The sequence below is a fragment of the Ipomoea nil genome, unplaced genomic scaffold (genome assembly GCF_001879475.1).
Source record: "Ipomoea nil cultivar Tokyo-kokei standard unplaced genomic scaffold, Asagao_1.1 scaffold0642, whole genome shotgun sequence".
NCBI lineage: Eukaryota > Viridiplantae > Streptophyta > Magnoliopsida > Solanales > Convolvulaceae > Ipomoea > Ipomoea nil.
In genome coordinates, this window is record NW_017617070.1 from 4036413 (window position 1) to 4058942 (window position 22530).

General features: G+C 37.6%; 1 long non-coding RNA gene across 1 annotated transcript; it reads right to left on the reverse strand.

Annotated features, from left to right (window-relative positions):
• Positions 1 to 6459: 6459 nt before the first annotated feature.
• Positions 6460 to 22530, reverse strand: LOC109174502. The gene is made up of 3 exons (XR_002053076.1): positions 22054 to 22530; positions 17426 to 17427; positions 6460 to 6472 (listed from the first exon to the last, which is right to left on the reverse strand). It is a non-coding gene; the product is annotated as an uncharacterized LOC109174502 (long non-coding RNA).

Consider the following 22530-nt stretch of genomic DNA (forward strand, 5'->3'; position numbering starts at 1 on the left):
AAAACTTGTGTGAGACCGGTTCATAGTTCTCAATTATATATATAGATTTTGGTTCCCGTGAGAACAAGTCTTCCCGTGCGGTCAATGCGGCATACACCATTAGGTATGTATAAATGTACCATACAGTGTTCGAGAATACACCAGAATCAAATGTCAAAAAATGCACTACACAAAAAAAAAAAAAAATACTCCACACATAATGATGTATTTTCGAACACTGGGTGCTGCATTTATGCATACCTAATGGTGTATGCCGCACTAATCGTACGGGAAGACCTGTTCTCACAGGAATCTGACCATATATATATATATATATATATATATATATATATATATATATATATATATATATATATATATATATATATACATATACACACACTAATTATTTCAACAAAAAAAAAAAAAAAAAAAAAACTTAAAACAGACAAAAAAAAAAAAGAATATGAAATTTGTCTTTATTTCTTACCCATGAAATTTAAATTCAATTCTTTTAATATTCATTTACGAGTACCAAATGTGCTGTTACGTTAATGCATCACATTTCTTACCCATACTTTTCTCTTCATTCTCACATATTTTAAATATTTATAAAATTTATTTTTCTTGTGTGGTTTGCTAACTATAACCCAATAGTGAAGTTTACCTAGTATACACACGCTCGAATAATGAATGTAAATTTCTCTTGTCACAGAATAAAAGTATTTCTTACATTTGTACCTTCATTTTAGAGGTGTGTTAAATGGATGCGCGGGTTAGCTAGATTTAGTCTAGGCCCAACCAATTTGGGTCGGCTCAATTCATTTGCAATAATTGGCGGACTAAGGGTCTAATTATTGTTTTGTGTATAGTTTGATGATTTATTTGACGATTTTCCACAATAAAAGAATCAACATTTTAAGAATTAAAAATAAAGAGTGACATACATTTATAATTTAAAAATAATTGAAGAATTAAAAGTGTAATTTTTTTTCTTAATAATTATTATCTGGACTTGTTTACCCAAACAAATAATATAATGGTTGATCAGTCTATAATCAAATAATTTGATATTAGCCTAATTAATCTTGGGTCCTTGGGACCAGTACTTAATTAATAATTTACTGATTACTGAAGAAATATAATTGTAGGTACATATGTGGTCCATGTGGATAAGAATTAGCAAAAAAAAAAAAAAAATTTGACAATAAATGTTCTGTATCTACCCATGTCTATTTTAATTTAAATTTGCAAAAGAATCACATAGGCGATGTACATCATGTACTATCATAGAAACAAGAAAGTATATAATTAGCCACGAAGAAAATGTTTGCAAATTAAATTGCAACTTCAAATACCTGATCCCTAGGTCTAGTGATAGAAATGTTTGTAGGTCTAGCGATAGAAATGTTTGGGGTGAATAAGATGATGTACTGAAATAATATATATACAACAAAAAAAATGAAAAATATGAAATTTAATTTTTAACTCCAATCAAAATTTGGTATGAAATAAAAAATTACACACACACACGTATATATAAACGAAAAAAATAAGGATTTATTTGTAATTTAAACCCACCGAAAGAAATGAGAAGGAGTAAAATTCGAGTCGTGTGTAAAACACCCTTGCCTTAAAATCGATTCGCTACATTTCGAGGGTGCTAGGAGCATTGTGGCGTCAATATCTTAAGATAAAACGGATAACGTCTTAGTGTTTAAGCATTCAAACAAAAGTCCAGCGATCTAGAACAAAGATCGAGCACTCCGTACAATTTACGAAAATGTTGGCAGAACTTTAGCTTTTTCGTAAGAAAAAAATTGAGAGGGGAAGAGAGAAATCACAGATTTTGAGAGTTCAAAACCAGCAGCCCAAGCATCTGCCAACAACAAGGCTATTTGTAAGAGATGATGGAATTAATAGCATTAAACCATGACACTTACATATGAAATAAATCAGATATGTAACCCCCATAACGTACAACTTTAAATTTTTAATATGGAGTTTAATTTGTATCTCAAAATTAAATTGAAATGAATTCAAAATTAATTCTTACGGTTCAAAATTAATACTGCCAGAACGGTACTCTGAATAGTACTCTCGGACAATGACTCTGCGTTGGAAAAATTTTTCTGGACGACATTATTAGTGCCCGCGTACACGAGTCAAACTCTTGTATATATAGTGGTGCAACCCTGCTTCCCAAGCCAATATGTGACCAGTGTTTTTCCAGAACCTTCCTACCTTCATTTTCCAACTCAAATGTGTCTACTTTGAGATTTAATCGCTCATTCACCCATTATCTGTTTTGAGTGAACAATATATGAATTTCTTCGTCTTACTACAAAAAATTTTGAGCGAGCCAACCCAAATCAAAAGTGAACCTCATATATATTTGTACTACAAAATAGCACTTACATGCCATTTTTAAGCTAAAAATTCTAACAAGAAATTCGACTACGTCTCCATTATTGATAAGTGTCAAATTTGTATAACTTGTTGGACTAAAGTTTCATTATTATTATAACTTCTGTTATATCCCCTATTACTACTACCATATACCTATATCTATAATATTTTTTTTTCTATGAGTCACGTTCTGGTGCAAATGGCGCGCCCAGGAGGCAGGAGCGAATATGCGAACCAATCAGTACGCGCCACATGTCCAGATCTAGGTGCACATATAGTAATAACTAGGTGCACCTAGGTGAAAGTATGTGCACTTGTAGGTGAAAGTAGGTGCACATGATCAATGAATGTTAACAAGGCAAAATTACATACACTTGTAGGTGATAGTAGATTCAAAATTACATGAACTTGTAGATAAAAGTAGGTGTACACTATCAATGAATGTTGACATGTGGCGCACACTGATTATTTCGCATTTCACACCTGGGCGGCCATTCGCACGAGATCGCGCCTCTTTTTTCTATTACTTTATTATCATGTTATGAAAATAATTATATTTTAATTAATTTAATTTTGCAGATTATATTTTAATTAAATAATTATGACAGTTAAATCATATATGTGTGCATAACTTGGGGAATGCGGTTGCGTGGAATTGACCCATCCATCATTTATCAAAATGTCTAAGGATCAATCATTGATTTTGAGAATGGAGACATAAAGCAGTCTTAAAACTCTAGGACTACTGTCACACCCTTAGAGATACACATACCTACCATTCAACAAGGGAATATATATTATTGTAATATCTTTTTCTTTTATTCTTTGTTTCTTTTTTATTTTGTAAATAATATTAAATTTTATGAAATGTGTTTACATTTCAAATATGATAATTAAAATTATCAAATTAATGAATTGCAAAATACAATTTTTAATTGATCAGCATTTTAAGATTGCATATGAATTTTGATGTATCGCATGGCATATTCGCATGACATCGCGAGATGGTAATAAGCAATAATATAATAATGCTTAGTGAATTGAATGCACAGCTGAATTGTTAGGCTAATTACCTTTGAGAGCATAGCACTAGTTAATGGAGGATTGGGCACTACCACAGTGCCATTGCAATTTACAAAACAAATGAATATAATGGAAAATTAGATATTTGGTCTTTGAGTTATACTTATCACAACTTACCTAAGTTATAATCGTATTTATTTTTACTCTTAACTCTTAAGTTACAAGTGAAGTAGGTCGTTTGGCCCCCGACATTAGAGATTCGTTTTAACTTGACGAAAAACTTAAAAGTCCCTTTCAAATTAGAGGGCTAAAGTAGAAAATTCATATCTTATTTTCCTTCTTGTATTGAAATCAATTTCGTAGCATTATTTTACATTTTCCATATAAGAAACCTGACACTAAGTACAAACAAAGGAACACTTAATCACCGTTTTCAGGCGTGTGAAACACACAATTCTAAATATTTTCGATTTTCCTTACTAAACAACAAGGATAATCAAACCAGAAATTTTGATATGAGATACAAGAATATGTCAAATGTCTCATGTTGCTTTTATAAAAAACTCACAAATGGAGTAACTTGAGATTTCTAGTATGTAAAATTATTTTCGTAAACTCTGTTGTTGCTTAGTCAAGAATCATATATTGTGACAAGTGACAACATATGAAAATTATCCATCATATGTCATCTTAATAATCGGAGTAATGGATGAGGAACAAGGATCTTATACAAGGAAGTTGAGACTCAGTTATGGAAGTTAGATATATATAATAGAATTTATACGATTCTTGACCAAGATACGTACTGCAAAGTTTATGAAAGAAATTTTACATACTAAAAATCTCAAGTTATTCTATGAATTTCTCATAAAAGTAATATGAGAAATTCAATATCTTCTTGTATCTCAAAAGTTATGGTTTGAGTACCCTTATAACTTAGTAAGGGAAATCATAATCTTTTAGGATAGTGGCTTTCAAATGCTTGAAGACGGTGATCAAGTGCTCTGGTGTTTGTACTTTGTCTCAAGTTCCTTATGCGAGACTCATGTTCCTAACAAATCATACAAGGGTTATTGAAATTCTTTTGGTGTTAAATAATTTAAAATTAATATTGCGAAAGTGATTTTAATAAAAAGAGAATAAAATGTGAATTTATTACGTTCTCCCTTCAATTTTAAAAGGTTTTTGAAATTTTTATTAGGTTGAGGCGGATGTCTATCATCACATGAAAGTGGTTTTTTTTTTTTTTTTTTTAGGCCTAATTACTATACGGGATGGGAGCTGGGAGTTGAGCATATTCGCTAAACATGTGAATGGTTAAACCATCAGCTCTCAAAATTTGGGTATGGCTAAACATATATGGAAAGGAACATTTTGAGATAATGCTATATAGGATCTTCTGAGTATAGTGATTTTGCTCATATCTAGTCTTAAATTATCAAATTGATCACTTATGATTTCTCAATTTTTAAATTGTTAATATCTGTGGTCTAAGTTAACCATTCATGGTCCTTTAATTTTTAAAATTTAACTAGTTACAGTCCTAGTGAAGGACCACATACCATGCGTGGTTAACTTGGACCACTATGGTAATAATTTGAAAGTAGAAGAACCAAATGTGATTAATTTGAAAGTTTAGGACTAGACGTGGCGGAAACTAAGTCAAACCCGTCAATTAAGCAGTCCAATAAATCCAAATAGCTTGGTCCAAGCCAATTAAATATTCCTTCAATTTGGGATGAGCAATCCAACATCCAATTAGACCAATTAAATATTTATTGGGCCATTTAGTCAACCTAATTAAATAAATATTTGTCCAGTTAGCCACATTAAAGTAATTATTTTGATAATCAATTATCAGACAGTTATGCCATGGACCCGGGTTCTCCTTGCAAGGCGGGCCCGGCTCAAAATATACAATTTATATACTGAATGTTCACAATTTACATATTGAATGTTCACAATTTGGTATGTAAATTGTGAACATAGTATATAAAATTGTGAACATTTAGTATGTAAATTTTAAACATTTAGTATATAAAAATTATAAAAATTCAATATGTAAATTGTGAACATTTAATATATAAATTGTGTACTTTTTAGATCCGAGTCCATCTTGTAAGGTGGACCAGATCCAATGAATAATTTGCCTCAATTATCCGTCAAGGTCCAATAACACAAAAAATCAGCCCACTTATAATTTCAATGCTTACATGCACATATTTTTATGCATCATGCATATAAAATAATGTGTGTGTGTATGGAAGAATATTTTATACTTTTTTTTTTTGACAAGAAGAAAATTTTATACATATTAAACACAATAACAAAATTCTTATTAATAGATTATTATAAATTCACTAATTATTTTAAATTAACAAAAACTACTAAATTTAAGGGTTGAAAAAACATTTAGAAACAAAAAGAAAGGATTTTTTAAACATCTATTTACTATTATGATAACACACAAAAGTTTAAAATATCATCAAAGTAGGTTTTGAAACAAAACTTGGATATCAATGTAAAAAATTAAAATAAAAATGTTTTTCATTTAACGAGAAAAAATTATATGATATTTATATATATATCTATATAATAAAAAAGTATTATCAACGTATCTTTTATATTCATTTATGTAGACATATACTATATTTGTTATGGGGCGTTTGGTTGTAAGGGGGATTATGTGGGAAATGAATTGCAATTCTATGGGAGAATAAAAATAATGTGGGTATAAAGTGATAATTTAAATTTCAGGGTTTATAGGAATAAAATTATTAGGAATTTCAATTCTAATGTTTGGTATACATGGAATATTTGAAAGGGGATAAATAGTATAAACTCCAAAATGTGATACTTATTGTTATTGTTATTGTTATTGTTATTGTTATTGTTATTGTTATTGTTATTGTTATTGTTATTGTTATTGTTATTGTTATTATTATTATTATTATTATTATTATTATTATTATTATTATTAGAGTTAATGTCACATGGAGTGTATAGTAGTTTTGCCATGTTTAGTCCTAAACTTTGAAACTGACAATATGTGGTCTTCCGACTTTATAATTTAACGATTCATTGTCCGAGTTAACCACCCATGGTCCTTTAACTTATAAAATTTAACCCACCGTGGACCTCTTGAATGGACCATGGTTGGTTAAAATTTAATAGTTGAAGGACCACGGATGCTAACAAATTGAAAGTGGAAGGACCAAAGGTGGTGAATTTAAAAGTTTAGGATTAAACATGATAAAATTATTATACTTGGAGGAACTCAAATTGTATTAACTATTATTATTATTATTATTATTATTATTATTATTATTATTATTATTATTATTATTATTATTATTATTATTACAAATTCTAAATGACCAAATTCAAATTTTAATTTTGAAAATTTATGTAAAATGATGTATAAATGAACCATAGAATTGCATAATGAAAGCAAAAAAATAGATAAGGGAATTTCGAGAAAACATATTTGATTGAGGTTGGCCTATTGATTGACGTTTTGTGTTAAGAGTAGAAGAAGAAGACACACTATAATTAAAATAGAGAGGCCAAACATCAATTTTAGGTTAAAAATAGAGAGGGGGTGATTTTGTCTCAAAGTTACTTTTTTAAAAAAATAAAAAAAAATGCTCGGGTGAAATGGATAATTTTTAATAATTAAATATAACAAAAAATGTTGGAGTGAAATGGATAATTTTTAATAATTAACTTGATTATATTTTATTTTTTATTATTAAACATTATTTAAAAGTGCCAACTCACTATTGTTGTAAGTAGACAACCTGATGAAATTAGTGGTAATCTGCTATCAGGTGAAATTGCATACATTTGGAGTGTTTAGTGGTCTAATTGTAGCTTTTTTCGTTTAGTGGCCTAATTGCACTTTCAGATTATGTTCAGTGGCCAATTTGAACCTTATTCCTTTTAGTTTTGAAGTGTAGTTCCTTTTTTCTTTTATTTTTTCATTTTCACGATTGACCAATTATTTGAAAAAAAATTGAAAAATAATTAAATTGAAAAGGATGAAAAAATTTTGAGTTATCATCTGGAAGCTAAATTATGTAGAAATTGAATGATGCAAATTGAAGAGTACTTGTTATATTTTAATGCGTGTCTCCAGATGCAGAATTAATTATCTGTAAATGTACAATAATATATTATAAGATGTACAATAGGTAGTTTGTACGGAAAAAGTGGTTCTTATTTGATCATAAATAACCAACAGTGAGCGTAAATATTAGATCAACGGTTAAGTACTATTAATAAAGATAATGGAAATATATAATGACGTTAGTTTTATACGAAACATTATGATACTGGGAATTGAAGAATACCTATATTCATTACTACAAATGTAGAATGTTAAATATAGAATTGGAATAGGATCAAATTAGTCATTGAACTATACACAAAAAGGTAATTAAGCCATCCAACTAAAAAACATGCAATTAGCCCCATGAATAAGCCAAAATCTTGTAATTGAGTCAAAAGTGACTGGTTATACAGGTTAACCGCTGATGTGACAGTTAACATTTTAATAAATTATTTTATTTTATTAATTTTAAATATTGAATTAAAAAAAAAAATAAATAAAAACAACCCCACCCATCCCCTCCACTGTCGCCGGTAGGAGACAAAGTGCATACACACTTCATATGCGATGATCGGCGACGAAGTGCAAACTTCATTTGCACATGGTCTCAGGCCAAAACCTTGTGGACTTTGTCTTCCTACGGCTTTCAGTGGTGTGGGGTTGATGAGCCTCAGCTTGTTAAGCAGCCTGTTCATATTTCCTGTCTCTTGCAACATCACATTTCCAAATCGTAAGGAAAGAACTCTGGAAGGAATAAAAATTTTAATAAATCTGAAGTGCGTATGCACTTTGTCTCCTACCGGCGACGTGACGACGAAGGGGATGGGTGGGGTTGGTGTTTTTTATTTTTATTTTTTATTTTTAAATCAATAAAATAAAATAATATATTAAATGTTAATCGCCACTTTAACTTGAATAACCAGTCACTTTTGACTCAATTGCAAGATTTTGGCTTAATCAGGGGGCTAATTGTATGTTTTTTTAATTGGATGACCTAATTGCATTTTTGTGTGTAGTTCAGTGGCTAATTTGACCATTATTCCTATAGAATTTGTTAAATGCCATTATCATTTTTCCTCTACTACAAATGTGCAATGTTAGATATAGAATTTATTAAATGTCACTAGTATTTTTCCCCAACTACAAAGAATTTGTCAAATGTCATTATCTTTTATCTCACTTTCAAATCTGGAGTGAAGGTAGACATTTATAATAGAACTTTACTATATATACTCCCTATTTTTACTCCATCTTTTTTTTTTTTTTTTTTGGTGAGTCTCAATGAAAATGTCAATATTAAAATTTTGTGAGAGAAAATAAAAATTAAGAGCAGAAATAATATTTTCCTTTATAATACTGAGGTTCACTTATTTAGGTACCATAATTATTTAGGCTACAAGTTATTATGAGCCTACCCATATAACTTAACAACTATGGATTATATTTTAGGTGGTGTTTGGCTGGAAATTTTTACACCTTAAAAAAAAAAAAAACCCTCGCCTTCTCCGATGAAAAGGCAGCCCCTCACCTTCTTACCAGAGAAGCTAAGGCGGTTTTTTTTTTTTTTTTTTTTTTTTTAATGTTTTAGTTTTTAATTAAAAAATCATTAATGTAATATCGTAAATTACATTTAACTAGGTTTGTGTAAATAGTCATATTTGCACCCTTATTGCTATTTACACCACCTATGTAATTATTGAAAATTTTCACATTTTTACAATTTCAAGGTTATTTATTACACCCACTTTTCACTAGCGGGTAGTACAAATAACAACACCCCTTTTTAATTATAGAATGAGGTTTTTAATTGAAGGGGTAATCAAATCCCATAATTATGTTTTAAAAAATTGTCTACCAAACACTAACTATGATTTTGATTCTCATTCCTAATGTGTAAACACATGAACCAAACACACCCCTAATAAAAAATACAATCATCATTGTTTTTCTTCAATTTCACCTTCCTTATCACTCACTCAGTGTGTTGAAGTCCAGCATGCCATGCTGCTTGTTTATGGACCGTTATGCTGTGCAACCGTGTGCACCATGCAAGGTGCACACAGAATTGGATCCATAATTTCTATACTATAGATCCATAATTTATATATTATAGATCCATAACTTCTATACTATAAATTCATAATTTTCATACTACAGATTCATAATTTCTATACTGTAGATTCATAATTTCTATACTGTAGATTTGTTGAAACCCTAGGTCCTTTTAGAAATAGGCCCATTAGGTTAATAACATATTCCTATTTAAATAGTAGATGTTTGTACAGTTCTTTTGAGTTGAATACAATGAACCTTTCTACTATTCAACATGGTATCAGAGCCTAAACCCTAAAATAAAATACCCATTCTTTTCCGCCGCCACAGCCACCGGAGAAACCACTCCCGCGACTGTTCTTTTTGTTCCGACCCTTGCCTAGTGATTTTTCTCCCAAACCAACTCAACAGGCGTAATCAGAACCTCGTCATGAGCCTAAGGCTAAAATCCGGTCGCCGTCTGCCGCCGTCATGCGCCACGCGCCACCGTCGAGATCTTGGTTCATTTTCCGGCCAGATTTCCCTGCTTCGACCTCCGATCGCGACGCCGTTGCCACCGTTGGATTCGTCTCGAGGAAACGCTTCAGACTGTGTTTTTCGTTTCCTCATCTCTGCCGGTCAACGGTCAACTCGCCGGTCAACGGTCAACCATCCTTTGAGGCAGTTTTTCCCTTTCCTTTTGAATAATATTATAGCTTCATCTCTAGCCGTTGGTACCTCTTCTCTGTTGTGTCTTTCTCAAGCTAGTAACACCAATACTTGGGTTCTAAACACAGTTGCCTCAGACCATATTTCTGGTAATCTATCCCTTATGACTAATGTCACAAAGTCTAAGGTTTTACCCATGGTTACCTTAGCTAATGGTAATCAAACACCAGTTGCCGGTGTTGGTCAGGCTCATCCTTTGCCATCTTTCCCCTTATAGTCAGTTTTATATGTTCCTAATAGTCCTTAATTTCAACCTTATCTCCATGAGTAAAATCACCCGTACCCTTAATTGTTCTGTAACCTTTTGTGCGGATTCGGTTGTTGTGCAGGATCGTAGTACGGGGAAGGTGATTGGCACTCGGATTGAGTCACAAGGCCTCTATTACCTCCGTGGTGGTGATCTTGCTGCCTATGCTTCTACAGATTCTCACCTGCTTCTCCATAGTCGTTTGGGCCACCCTAGTCTCTCCAAACTTCGACATATGGTTCCAGGTTTATCTATAGAGTTATTAGATTGTGAGTCATGTCACCTTGGAAAGCAATCACGTAAGTCCTTTCCACGGAGAGTCAATAATCGGGCTGCGTCTCTTTTTGATTTAGTTCATACTGATGTTTGGGGTCCATGTCGTGTCAATTCTGCTTTGGGGTTTCGTTACTTTGTCACTTTTACGAATGATTATTCTAGGTATACTTGGTTGTTCCTTATGAAAGATCGTTCTGAGTTATTCCAGATTTTTCAAAATTTTTGTGTTCAAATACAAACTCAATTTGGTAAACCCATTCGTGTTCTACGTAGTGACAATGCTAAAGAGTATCTCTCTAACCCCTTTCAATCCTATATGACCTCTCGGGGTATGTTACACCAACGGTCGTGTGTTTACACACCTTAGCAAAATGGGGTGGCTGAGCGTAAGAATCGACATTTAGTTGAAATTGCTCGCACTATGTTAGTTCATTCTCATGTTCCTTATCATTTTTGGGCTGGTGCTATCCTTACTGCGTGTTACTTGATAAATCGCATGCCATCCTCAGTCCTAAACAATGAAACCCCATATTCCATTGTGTATCCTTCGGTTGATCTTTTCCCTCTTCAACCTCGGGTTTTTGGGTGTGTTTGTTTTGTTCATGACATGACTCCTGGGCGTTCAAAATTGGCCCCTAAAGCTGTCAAGTGCGTTTTCTTAGGTTATTCCCGGCTCCAAAAGGGTTATCGGTGTTATTCTCCATAACTTAATCGTCGTTTTGTGTCTGCTGATGTCACCTTTATTGAGTCTACTCCTTTTTTCCAGCCCACACCAGGTAACGTAGTCTCTATTTCAGAGGTTCTCCATCTTCCTTATCTTGGTCCACTTCCTCTTGCCCAAGATCCTATTCCTCAAACTGCTCCTACTGCTCCTGACCGCCCCCTTCAAGTCTACCAACGCCGTCCACGCCCTGTGTTTGTTGAGGCTCCTATTGACTCACCCATGCCACCCGATCCTCCGGCTGCAGTTCCACCACTTCAATTGCAATCTGACGCTGATCCCACTAAGGCACCCATTTCTATCCGGAAAGGTACACGTTCTATTCGTAACCCTCTGATCCCACTGAGTTATCATTGTGTATTTTCTCTTTACTTTGCCTTCCTTTCTCACCTTTCTTCTGTGTATATATCTAAATCCACTCGTGAAGCCCTCTCGGATCCCGATTGGCGCCAAGCCATGCTCACAGAGATGGAGGCCCTGGAGTCTAGTGGCACATGGGATTTGGTCCCCCTCCCTCCTGGTAAAACTGTTGTTGGTTGTAGGTGGATTTATGTTGTGAAGGTGGGCCCTGATAATAAGATTGACCGCCTTAAGGCACGACTGCTGGCAAAAGGCTACACTCAAATTTTTGGTCTGGATTACACTAATACTTTTTCTCATGTAGCTAAAATTGCATCAGTTCGATTACTTTTATCTTTGGCAGCAATCAATCATTGGGATTTATACCAATTGGATATCAAGAATGCTTTTCTACATGGCGATATTCAAGAGGAGGTTTACATGGAGCAACCACATGGGTTTGTTGCTCAGGGAGAGCCTGGTCTGGTATGTAAACTTCGTCGTTCCTTATATGGTTTAAAGCAATCTCCACGGGCTTGGTTTGGAAGATTTAGCTATGTGGTATGAGAGTTTGGTATGACTAGAAGTGAAGTTGATCATTCTGTTTTCTATTATCGTCATTGTGACACCTCGTATTTTCCTAAAAATAAATTATAGTCCCGATATTAAATATTTTAATAAAAATATTTATATAGCTATTTATTTTAAAACGGGCTCGGGTCTATCTAGTATTGTGAACCAGTGTTTTATACCCAAATATCCTGAGCCCAAATTAATTTTAAAATCCTAAGGAGCCTATTATTTATTCTTGAACCCAAAGGTATTCTATAATAGCCTTGAACCCAATTAGTCAAGCCCATGAGTGTATATGTAAATATATGAGTGATATGTTGTGAGTCCATAATGTCTTGTCCAACCCAATTCCCTAATCCAATCAAGCCTAGCCCACCTTCTAAATATAGTAACCCTACTATCTAATGTGTGCATGTATGTATTGTATCATCTTGAAGCCAGCTGTGTACCCCTCTTCTCCCTCCCTCGGCGTAGCTACAATGGTTGTAGCGCCATGTGTTCCCAAACCAACGACCGCCTTCTCCACCCTTCTTGTAGACCAAACGAACCCCATCTCTATATCTCCTCTCCTCTCTCGGCTTTGTCCTCCCTCAAGCTCCATAGAAAACCAGCTGCATCGTCTCCCCTCTCTCGTTTCTAGCAGCCGGCGTCGACAACTAGAGAAACAAGGTCGGACAACCGGAGCAGTGTGTGGCTGTGTCGATGAGCGAGCTGCGATCTCTATTTTCTTCCCCTGATCGACGTCGACGTCGGAGCAGTCCAAGCATGTGGCATTGGGAGCGGAACTCGGTGTTTCAGCTGAGGCACGGCGGCGACAGTCCGAGAGGAGCTCCGGCGGAGTGGCAAAGGCAGTAGCTTTTCCGGCGGAAGCGACGGAACAGGGCAGGGCCATGGCGAAGGACAGCTTGGATGAAGCAACGGCAGTAGATGGAAGGTCGTGGCAGTGGTGGTGCGTGGCAACGGTGGTTTCGATGGAGCTCGGTGGTGGCGTCTCTCCTCCGTTCCCGGTGTGGTAGCTCTCCGGCGGTGTGTTGTTCGAGGAGTACCCCGCGGGCAGAAGTAGGGTGGTGATCTCCCTCATGTTCCACCCGCGGGTGAAGCTGCATGAAGAAGATGTAGAAGATTTGTGGTAAGCAGCTTAGCTTTGGTTGTTGTTGTTTGTATTAGATTAAGTAGCTTTTGTTTAGTATGGTTCCTAATTGAGTTACTAGCTTAGATGGTAAGGTGGGTGGTTAAGTTATGGTTTGGGAAAGGGTTTGAATCCCTTATTAGCTTAAGTGTTAGCTTTTAATATATAGTTTATCTTAGGTTTGGTTACTAGTTATCTATTAGTACTATAATGTTGTGATTAGTTCTTAATAGGATGTTTAGCTTTGTTGGTTGAGCTTGTGGGCAATTAAGGAAGGATTTAGGGTTTAATTCCCATTATGAGCATAATTAGTTTTGTTTGTACTCTTGTTAATTAGTTGGAGATCCGGTTTGATTCACAGGTTCCCGTTTGGCTTATGAGTTGAGCTTAGCCTATGTTGGCGTTGTTTTTGGTTGGATAAGCGATTGAGGTAACCCATGCTCTACAAAATCTATTTTGCTTACCTATATGATGATTTCTTGGATTCTACAAGTGTTTTTCTATGAAATGTGAGTGTTTATGCATTGTCTTGTGAAAATGCATATCTAGAGCTTGTGTTTAGGGTTCTTGTATGCCATTGCTTGGCTATTCCTTTGATTCAAGTCATTTTGTTGTATTTGGTGAGATTTGGCATGTTTTGGACTTGAATTTGAGCTTGGTGTTGAAAATCCCCGAAGGGAATATTTTGGTGTACAGGTACGTACCCGCGGGCGGAACGACGGGTAGGCGTCCACCCGCCGCCCACCCGCGGGGTACAAGCCTGGACGTGGGTATGTACCCACAGGCGGAACCACGGGTAGGGGCCGAATCGTGGGCCCACCCGCGGGGTACACTTTGGTGATTGGCGGGGATTTGTTCCCCGTGATTCTTTTGACTCGGTATTTGGTCTTTTGACTTCCCGATGTTCTTTTGTGGAACTATTTGAGCGTCTTCTTGATGTTTCGTATGTATAGAACTATATGGTAGGAATCCATGTAGGTTTTGGTGTCTTGAATCGTGCTAAGTGTTCAACATTGTGATTCGTTGAACCGTGATGAGTTTTCTGTGTTCTTCGGAATTACGTTTGGTTTACCCGTTTGATGAGCATGCTAGTTCGATGTTTAAATTCTAGCGTGTGTGTTGTTTGTACCTTCCTATTGTTGATGATGACTTGTGTTAATCATCATTGTTGTTGGACTGTGATCCATTCCTGGATTGAGTATGGTTTCATATCGTCGTTGTGATCCGTTGATTGATTACTGTTGAGGTGTGATGTGTGTGTGGCTTTACCTAGATTGCACGATTAGTGGTATGGGACACTAGTCACCAATGTATTGCAGTGGTCTTCGTGGTGGCCATGACGTGATTATGGAGTTGTGACCTTTGTGTAAGGATCACGTATTTCTTGGGAGGCATGTGTTGCCATGTGTGTGATCGGTACCCTCGTGTACTATGAATTGGTGGTTTTGTTGGCGGTCGTTGGCGGATGGGGACGACGGTCCTCGGAGGGGAAATGTTGGACTTGGTGTACAGGGGTCCTGGAGGTATGTATGATACTTAACTGGTGTTGGTGGGTTACCTGCATTATTCGTTGACCGGGCGTCGTCCCATTTCTATTTGTTGCTTTACAGGTTGGGTAGCTTGGGAGAGCGCGCTAGTGGCCTGTAGATAACTTAATCTCTTCCTTTAATAGTTGTTGAGGCTTGTGAGCCTAAGTAGTTGAATTGTTAGACTGTTGTAATTGTAGTATCTGCCTGTGCACCTATGTTTGTTATAGGTGTGGCATAACACCTCCGTGTTTAGACGTTGCTTCCATTGCTTAATGATTAATGTTTAGCTTTATGTCTCTTGTTTAAGCTTTTAAAAGTTGTTGAAAATCGGGGGTGTTACAGCTGGTATAAGAGCCTAGGTTTGAGCCTATGATGTTAAGAGTTGGACTTTAAAGACCTAAGTTGAGCTTAGGTTAGTGCTCTAAGTTGAGACCCTAAGTCGTTTAGTGAAGGCTCTAAGTGTTTAAGTACCTAAGTATAGGACTCTTAGGACGCGCGGTGATGTTGTGAGTTATCTTTTGCTATCTGTTTAGTTCTTTTATCTTGTTCTCTGGTTAGCGTTAGTAGTTTTGTTTGTTGCTCTCGTTTGGTTTGGACCTTCTCGGTATGTCGCCTCGTTTTGGGTTCGTTGAAGACCTACCGAGGTCTGCGGCTAAAAGAAAGAAGACCCAAAGATCTGCTGACACAAGTTAGTCAAGTCGTGGTGGTTGCAGCTGGGTACGCGGTCAACGCAAAGAAGATGGACTACTCTACACGCAATCGGGAGTCAGCTACAACAACCTCCGTTCAAGTAAGTGGCGTCGACTCTCGTACGACATCGTCATCAAGTTTTACGCTAATCCTAGAGTTGAAGTCACCGTTTCGTGCAACCGTAGTCCGATAAGAAGCAAGACGTCGTTTAGAGTTCGAAGATCAAGTTTTAAAGACCCCCACTCGCGAGGGGACGTCAAGAGCGGTCCTAGATGCTCTAAGAAGATGTCAACATACGCCAAGTGGTCACTTTCGGATCAACGTGTTTGAAGCCTCCCAGAGTTAAAGAGCTGCGAGTCAACCTTGGACCTCTCTAAAGCACGAAGAGTCGAAGTGTAAGATCGAAGTGTTCAACATAGAAGTAGTCCTACCTACCTATGGAGAAACCAAGATCGGGAAGTTCTAAGCAACGAACTAGGAAGTAATAAAGATCAAGGTGACCATGCATGAAGAGCTTGGACCTCTAAGGTACATGGAAGAGAAGAACATCACTGTTGGCAAGTCGTCCGACCCTATGATACGTAAAGAGGTTGGGTAGTAGTTGGTGAATGAGGATATCGTTTATCCTAGTCGGCACACCTGGAAAGTTATGTCTAGCATGAAGAATTTTGGTAAGAAGGTTTGGCAACAAGTAGGAATGAAGTCGTAACCGAGCTGCAATCAAACATAGGCGCAGCCAGAAAACTCAAACCGACAAGAGTGAAGCAAAGACGGATTTGATCACCGAGTGTTCTTAAGTTGCAAGTGAGACTCTGTGCCGAAGATTCCTGGTAAGAGATCTACCTAAAACCAAGAAGGAACGTGAAGTAGCTAATCTTGTATGGGAAGTTTGAACCGTAAAATAAAGGGCAGTTAGAGATCAACTTAAAGACCGATTCTACCGTTGGACCTTCATAAGTAAGACAAGTTCGTGCGGAAACAGATTTTTCAAGGAAAACCTACCGTTAATCAAGACAAGAAAAGACCAAGTGGTTGTAACCGACTACCTTATGAAGATTGCAAAGCTATCAACGGTGAACCAGACTCGACCTACTAAGCTTCTAGTAAGGACATGAGCAAATCTTTGGGTAAGGAACCATGTAAGGCCTCCAGATGTTGACTTCGGTAAAGGCGTCAGTTTGCGAAAAAGTTCCACAATTTGCGTTTGGCTTAAGGTTGCAGTTGAGCTCTACGTTTCGACCGACTTTAGATGGTTATTGAGAAAGAATCATACAGATCAAGAAGGCAAGTTGGAAACTTGCGCAATGAATTCACGAAGGCCGTGGAGTGTGCTCTAATAGTGGGTCAAGTTTCCCTATCAGCGGTGGTTGTTGTGCAAGGAATACGTGGGTGCTTAGACCTCGACGATCTTCAGGTGCATTAAAGAAGAAAGTTGGTTTGTAAATCACCGACGTCTTGAGATGGCAAGAACAGACAACTGGATGCGCTTAAGGAAAGAGGAAAGCGGTGGTCAGTGTTTCGATCGATCTTCAGTTAGCTAGAACGGACAACACGTCTTATCTCTAAGAAGATTAAGAGAGTGTGCTAAGAGTTTCGTTACCGACGCAATGATGAAGATCGATAAGGGAAGCAAGCCAACTCCTAGTTACCTAGTCCGTGTGAGTTTGGCTCAGCCATAACGAAGTGAAAGAAGAAGCCAGTGTTTGAAGAAGGGTTTGTGGTGAAGATGTTTGTGATCTCAGCTTATGAAGAGGGTCCGATATAGATCTTAGCGTTAGAACGCGTCATAATCTAGGTAAGGAACCTTCAGTTCGTCAAGAGTGCAGCGATCGAAGCGTCAAGTCGAAGAAGTCGCCTGAAGTCTAGAATCCTTAACCTCTTTAAGCCGTTTTCCTTCCTTTCCCCGTCAAATCTTCTACCCTTCTCGTGAAATCCGTCTTAACTCTTCGAGCGTCATTCTTGTTTTCTTCTTAATTTGATTATGTACAGGGTGACAACCTCGTTTTCCTAAGTTGTAACCTTGAAAATCTTGACCTCCTTTCTAATCTACGCTATCTTTGAGCCTAAATCTAGTACCTTTCGTCCTTTCAATTCTTTCAAACCTCGTTCTTGATCCCTCACTTCAAACAATTCTGTGCAAGGTGGCAACCTTATTTCCTAAGTTGCAACTTTGATGACTTTGATCCTAATCCTATTTAACGTTGTCCTCAAGTTTGGAACCAAAACTCTCATCCTCTTTACCTTTCCAACCATCGTGTCCTTGAGTTTAATATCTAAACCTTTCATCCTTTCCAACCTTTCGAACCGACTCTTTTCCAAAACCTAGTGTATATATATGTATATATAATCCCGTAAAATATTTTCTCTAAATAGTATCGTATTTTTGTGACACTCTTATCCCCAAAATGATTTTTCTAGCTTCGGGGACGAAGCTTCTTTTATGGGGGTAAGGATGTGACACCCCGTATTTTCCTAAAAATAAATTATAGTCCCGATATTAAATATTTTAATAAAAATATTTATATAGCTATTTATTTTAAAACGGGCTTGGGTCTATCTAGTATTGTGAACCAGTATTTTATACCTAAATATCCTGAGCCCAAATTAATTTTAAAATCCTAAGGAGCCTATTATTTATTCTTGAACCCAAAGGTATTCTATAATAGCCTTGAACCCAATTAGTCAAGCTCATGAGTGTATATGTAAATATATGAGTGATATGTTGTGAGTCCATAATGTCTTGTCCAACCCAATTCCCTAATCCAATCAAGCCTAGCCCACATTCTATATATAGTAACCCCACTATCTAATGTGTGCATGTATGTATTGTATCATCTTGAAGCCAGCCGTGTACCCCTCTTCTCCCTCCCTCGGCGTAGCTACAATGGTTGTAGCGCCATGTCTTCCCAAACCAACGACCGCCTACTTCACCCTTGATGTAGACCAAACGAACCCCATCTCTGTATCTCCTCTCCTCTCATGGCTTTGTCCCCCCCTCAAGCTCCATAGAAAACCAGCTGCATCGTCTCCCCTCTCTCGTTTCTAGCAGCCGGCATCGACAACTAGAGAAACAAGGTCGGACAACCGAAGCAGTGTGCGGCTGTGTCGATGAGCGAGCTGCGATCTCTGTTTTCTTCCCCTGATCGACGTCGACGTCGGAGCAGTTCAAGCATGCGGCGTTGGGAGCGGAACTCGGCGTTTCAGCTGAGGCACGGCGGCGAACAGTCCGAGAGGAGCTCCGGCGGAGTGGCAAAGGCAGTAGCTTTTCCGACGGAAGCGACGGAACAGGGCAGGGCCATGGCGAAGGACAACTTGGATGAAGCAACGGCAGTAGACGGAAGGTCGTGACAGTGGTGGTTCATGACAACGGTGGTGTCGACGGAGCTCGGTAGTGGCGTCTCTCCTCCGTTCCCGGCGTGGTAGCTCTCCGGCGGTGTGTTGTTCGAGGAGTACCCCGCGGGTAGAAGTAGGGTGGTGATCTCCCTCATGTTCCACCCGCGGGTGAAGCTGCATGAAGAAGACGTAGAAGATCTGTGGTAAGCAGCTTAGCTTTGGTTGTTGTTGTTTATATTAGATTAAGTAGCTTTAGTTTAGTATGGTCCTTAATTGAGTTACTAGCTTAGATAGTAAGGTGGGTAGTTAAGTTATGGTTTGGGAAAGGGTTTGAATCCCTTATTTGCTTAAGCTTTTAATATATAGTTTATCTTAGGCTTGGTTACTAGTTATCTATTAGTACTATAATGTTGTGATTAATTCTTAATAGGATGTTTAACTTAGTTGGTTGAGCTTATGGGCAATTAAGGAAGGATCTAGGGTTCAATTCCCTTTATGAGCATAATTAGTTTTGTTTAGTACTCTTGTTAATTAGTTGGAGATCCGGTTTGATTCAAAGGTTCCCGTTTGGCTTATGAGTTGAGCCTAGCCTATGTTGGCGTTGTTTTTGGTTGGATAAGCGATTGAGGTAACCCATGCTCTACAAAATCTATTTTGCTTACCTATATGATGATTTCTTGGATTCTACAAGTCTTTTGCTATGAAATGTGAGTGTTTATGCACTGTCTTGTGAAAATGCATATCTAGAGCTTGTGTTTAGGGTTCTTGTATGCCATTCCTTGGCTATTCCTTTGATTCAAGTCATTTTGTTGTATTTGGTGAGATTTGGCATGTTTTGGACTTGAATTTGAGCTTGGTGTTGAAAATCCCCGAAGGGAATATTTTGGTGTACAGGTACGTACCCGCGGGCGGAACGACGGGTAGGCGTCCACCCGCCGCCCACCCGCGGGGTACAAGCCTGGACGTGGGTATGTACCCGCGGGCGGAACCACGGGTAGGGGCCTACCCGCGGGGTACACTTTGGTGATTGGCGGGGATTTGTTCCCCGTGATTCTTTTGACTCGGTATTTGGTCTTTTGACTTCCCGATGTTCTTTTGTAGAACTATTTGAGCGTCTTCTTGATGTTTCGTATGTCTAGAACTATATAGTAGGAATCCATGTAGGTTTTGGTGTCTTGAATCGTGCTAAGTATTCAACATTGTGATTCGTTGAACCGTGATGAGTCTTGTGTGTTCTTCGGAACTACGTTTGGTTTACTCGTTTGATGAGCATGCTAGTTCGATGTTTAAATGCCAGCGTGTGTGTTGTTTGTACCTTCCTATTGTTGATGATGACTTGTGTTAATCATCGTTGTTGTTGGACTGTGATCCATTCCTTGATTGAGTATGGTTTCATATCTTCGTTGTGATCCGTTGATTGATTCCTGTTGAGGTATGATGTGTGTGTGGCTTTACCTGGATTGCACGATTAGTGGTATGGGACACTAGTCACCAAGGTATTGTAGTGGTCCTCATGGTGGCCATGACGTGATTATGGAGTTGTGACCTTGTGTAAGGATCACGTATTTCTTGGGAGGCATGTGTTGCCAAGTGTGTGATCGGTACCCTCGTGTACTATGAATTGGTGGTTTTGTTGGCGGTCGTTGGCGGATGGGGACGACGGTCCTCGGAGGGAAAATGTTGGACTTGGTGTACAGGGGTGCTGGAGGTAATGGTTGGAACTAGACATAAGGTTGGGGGTCGCCATAAGGTTGGAACCGGGCATAAGGAAGGCATATCAATTCGTGATGGGTGATGTCACGAATGCTTGTGTAGCCGTTGTTGTGAGTTCTCTTCTTGTGACATGTGTTGTCGCAAAGGCATGTGTTGCCTTGGCATGTGTTTCCATTGGTTGTGTCCTTATTTCTCTTGAGTTGTGCATGCCGGGTGTTAATCTATTGTGTGATGATAGATTATACCTTGAGCCGTCCTTGTGAGTTGTTGTTGTCCTTTTTGGTCTTGGGATGTGTTCCCTTATCTTGTTGTGAGTACTTTGAGTCTTGTGTTGACCTTTGCTCTTGGTTTTGAACTTATATATATACATATTCCGTTTCGCAAATGATTTTATATATATATCCTATCTATGTATGATACTTAACAGGTGTTGGTGGGTTACCAGCATTATTCGCTGAACGGGCGTCGTCCCATTTCTATTTGTTGCTTTACAGGTTGGGTAGCTTGGGAGAGCGCGCTAGTGGCATGTAGATAGCTTAATCTCTTCCTTTAATAGTTGTTGAGGCTTGTGAGCCTAAGTAGTTGAATTGTTAGACTGTTGTAGTTGTAGTATCTGCCTGTGCACCTATGTTTGTTATAGGTGTGGCATATCACCTCCGTGTTTAGACGTTGCTTCCGTTGCTAAATGATTAATGTTTAGCTTTATGCCTCTTGTTTAAGCTTTTAAAAGTTGTTGAAATTCGGGGGTGTTACAGTCATTCTAATGGGAAATGCATATACCTTGTAGTATATGCGGATGGCATTGTTATTACAGGGAGTGATCAAGAGGGCATATCTCAGTTGAAAGAGTATCTCTTCACTCGATTTCAGACTAAGGATTTGGGTAAGCTGAAATACTTTCTTGGAATTGAAGTGGCCCAAGTCTAGTAGTGGTATTGTCATTTCTCAAAGAAAGTACGCATTGGATATTTTAGAAGAAACTGACCTTTTGGATTGTAGACCGGTGGATAATCCAATGGATACGAATGTTAAACTCTTACCAGGGTAGGGGGAGCCATTACTTGACCGAGAACGATATAGGAGATTAATTGGAAAATTGAATTACCTCACAATCACACGACCAGATATCTTTTTTTTATTATTATTTTTTATTTTTATTTTTTTTGCAGTTAGTGTGTTTAGTCAGTTTCTTGAGAATCCTTGTGATACTCATTGGGATACTGTTGTTCGGGTTCTAAGGTATATCAAGAGAGCACCAGGACAAGGTTTACTATATGAAGATAGAGGACATGCTCAGGTTGTTGGGTATTCTAAAGCAGATTGGGTTGGTTGTCCGTTTGACCGGCGCTCTACTTCGGGTTATTGTGTACTCATTGGTGGTAATCTCATATCTTGAAAAAGTAAGAAGCAAGATGTTGTTGCCAGGTCCAGTGCTGAAGCTGAATACCGAGCCATGGCCTTTGCCACGTGTGAGCTTATGTGGTTGAAGCACTTACTACAAGAGTTGCAATGTGGCAAGGTTGCTCAAATTGCATTGATATGTGACAACCAAGCTGCTCTACACATCGCCTCAAATCCAGTTTATCATGAGAGAACCAAACACATTGAGGTTGATTGTCACTTTATTAGAGAGAAGATTGTGTCAGGGTGTATCAAAACAAGCTTTGTCAACTCTGCAGATCAATTGGCTGATATTTT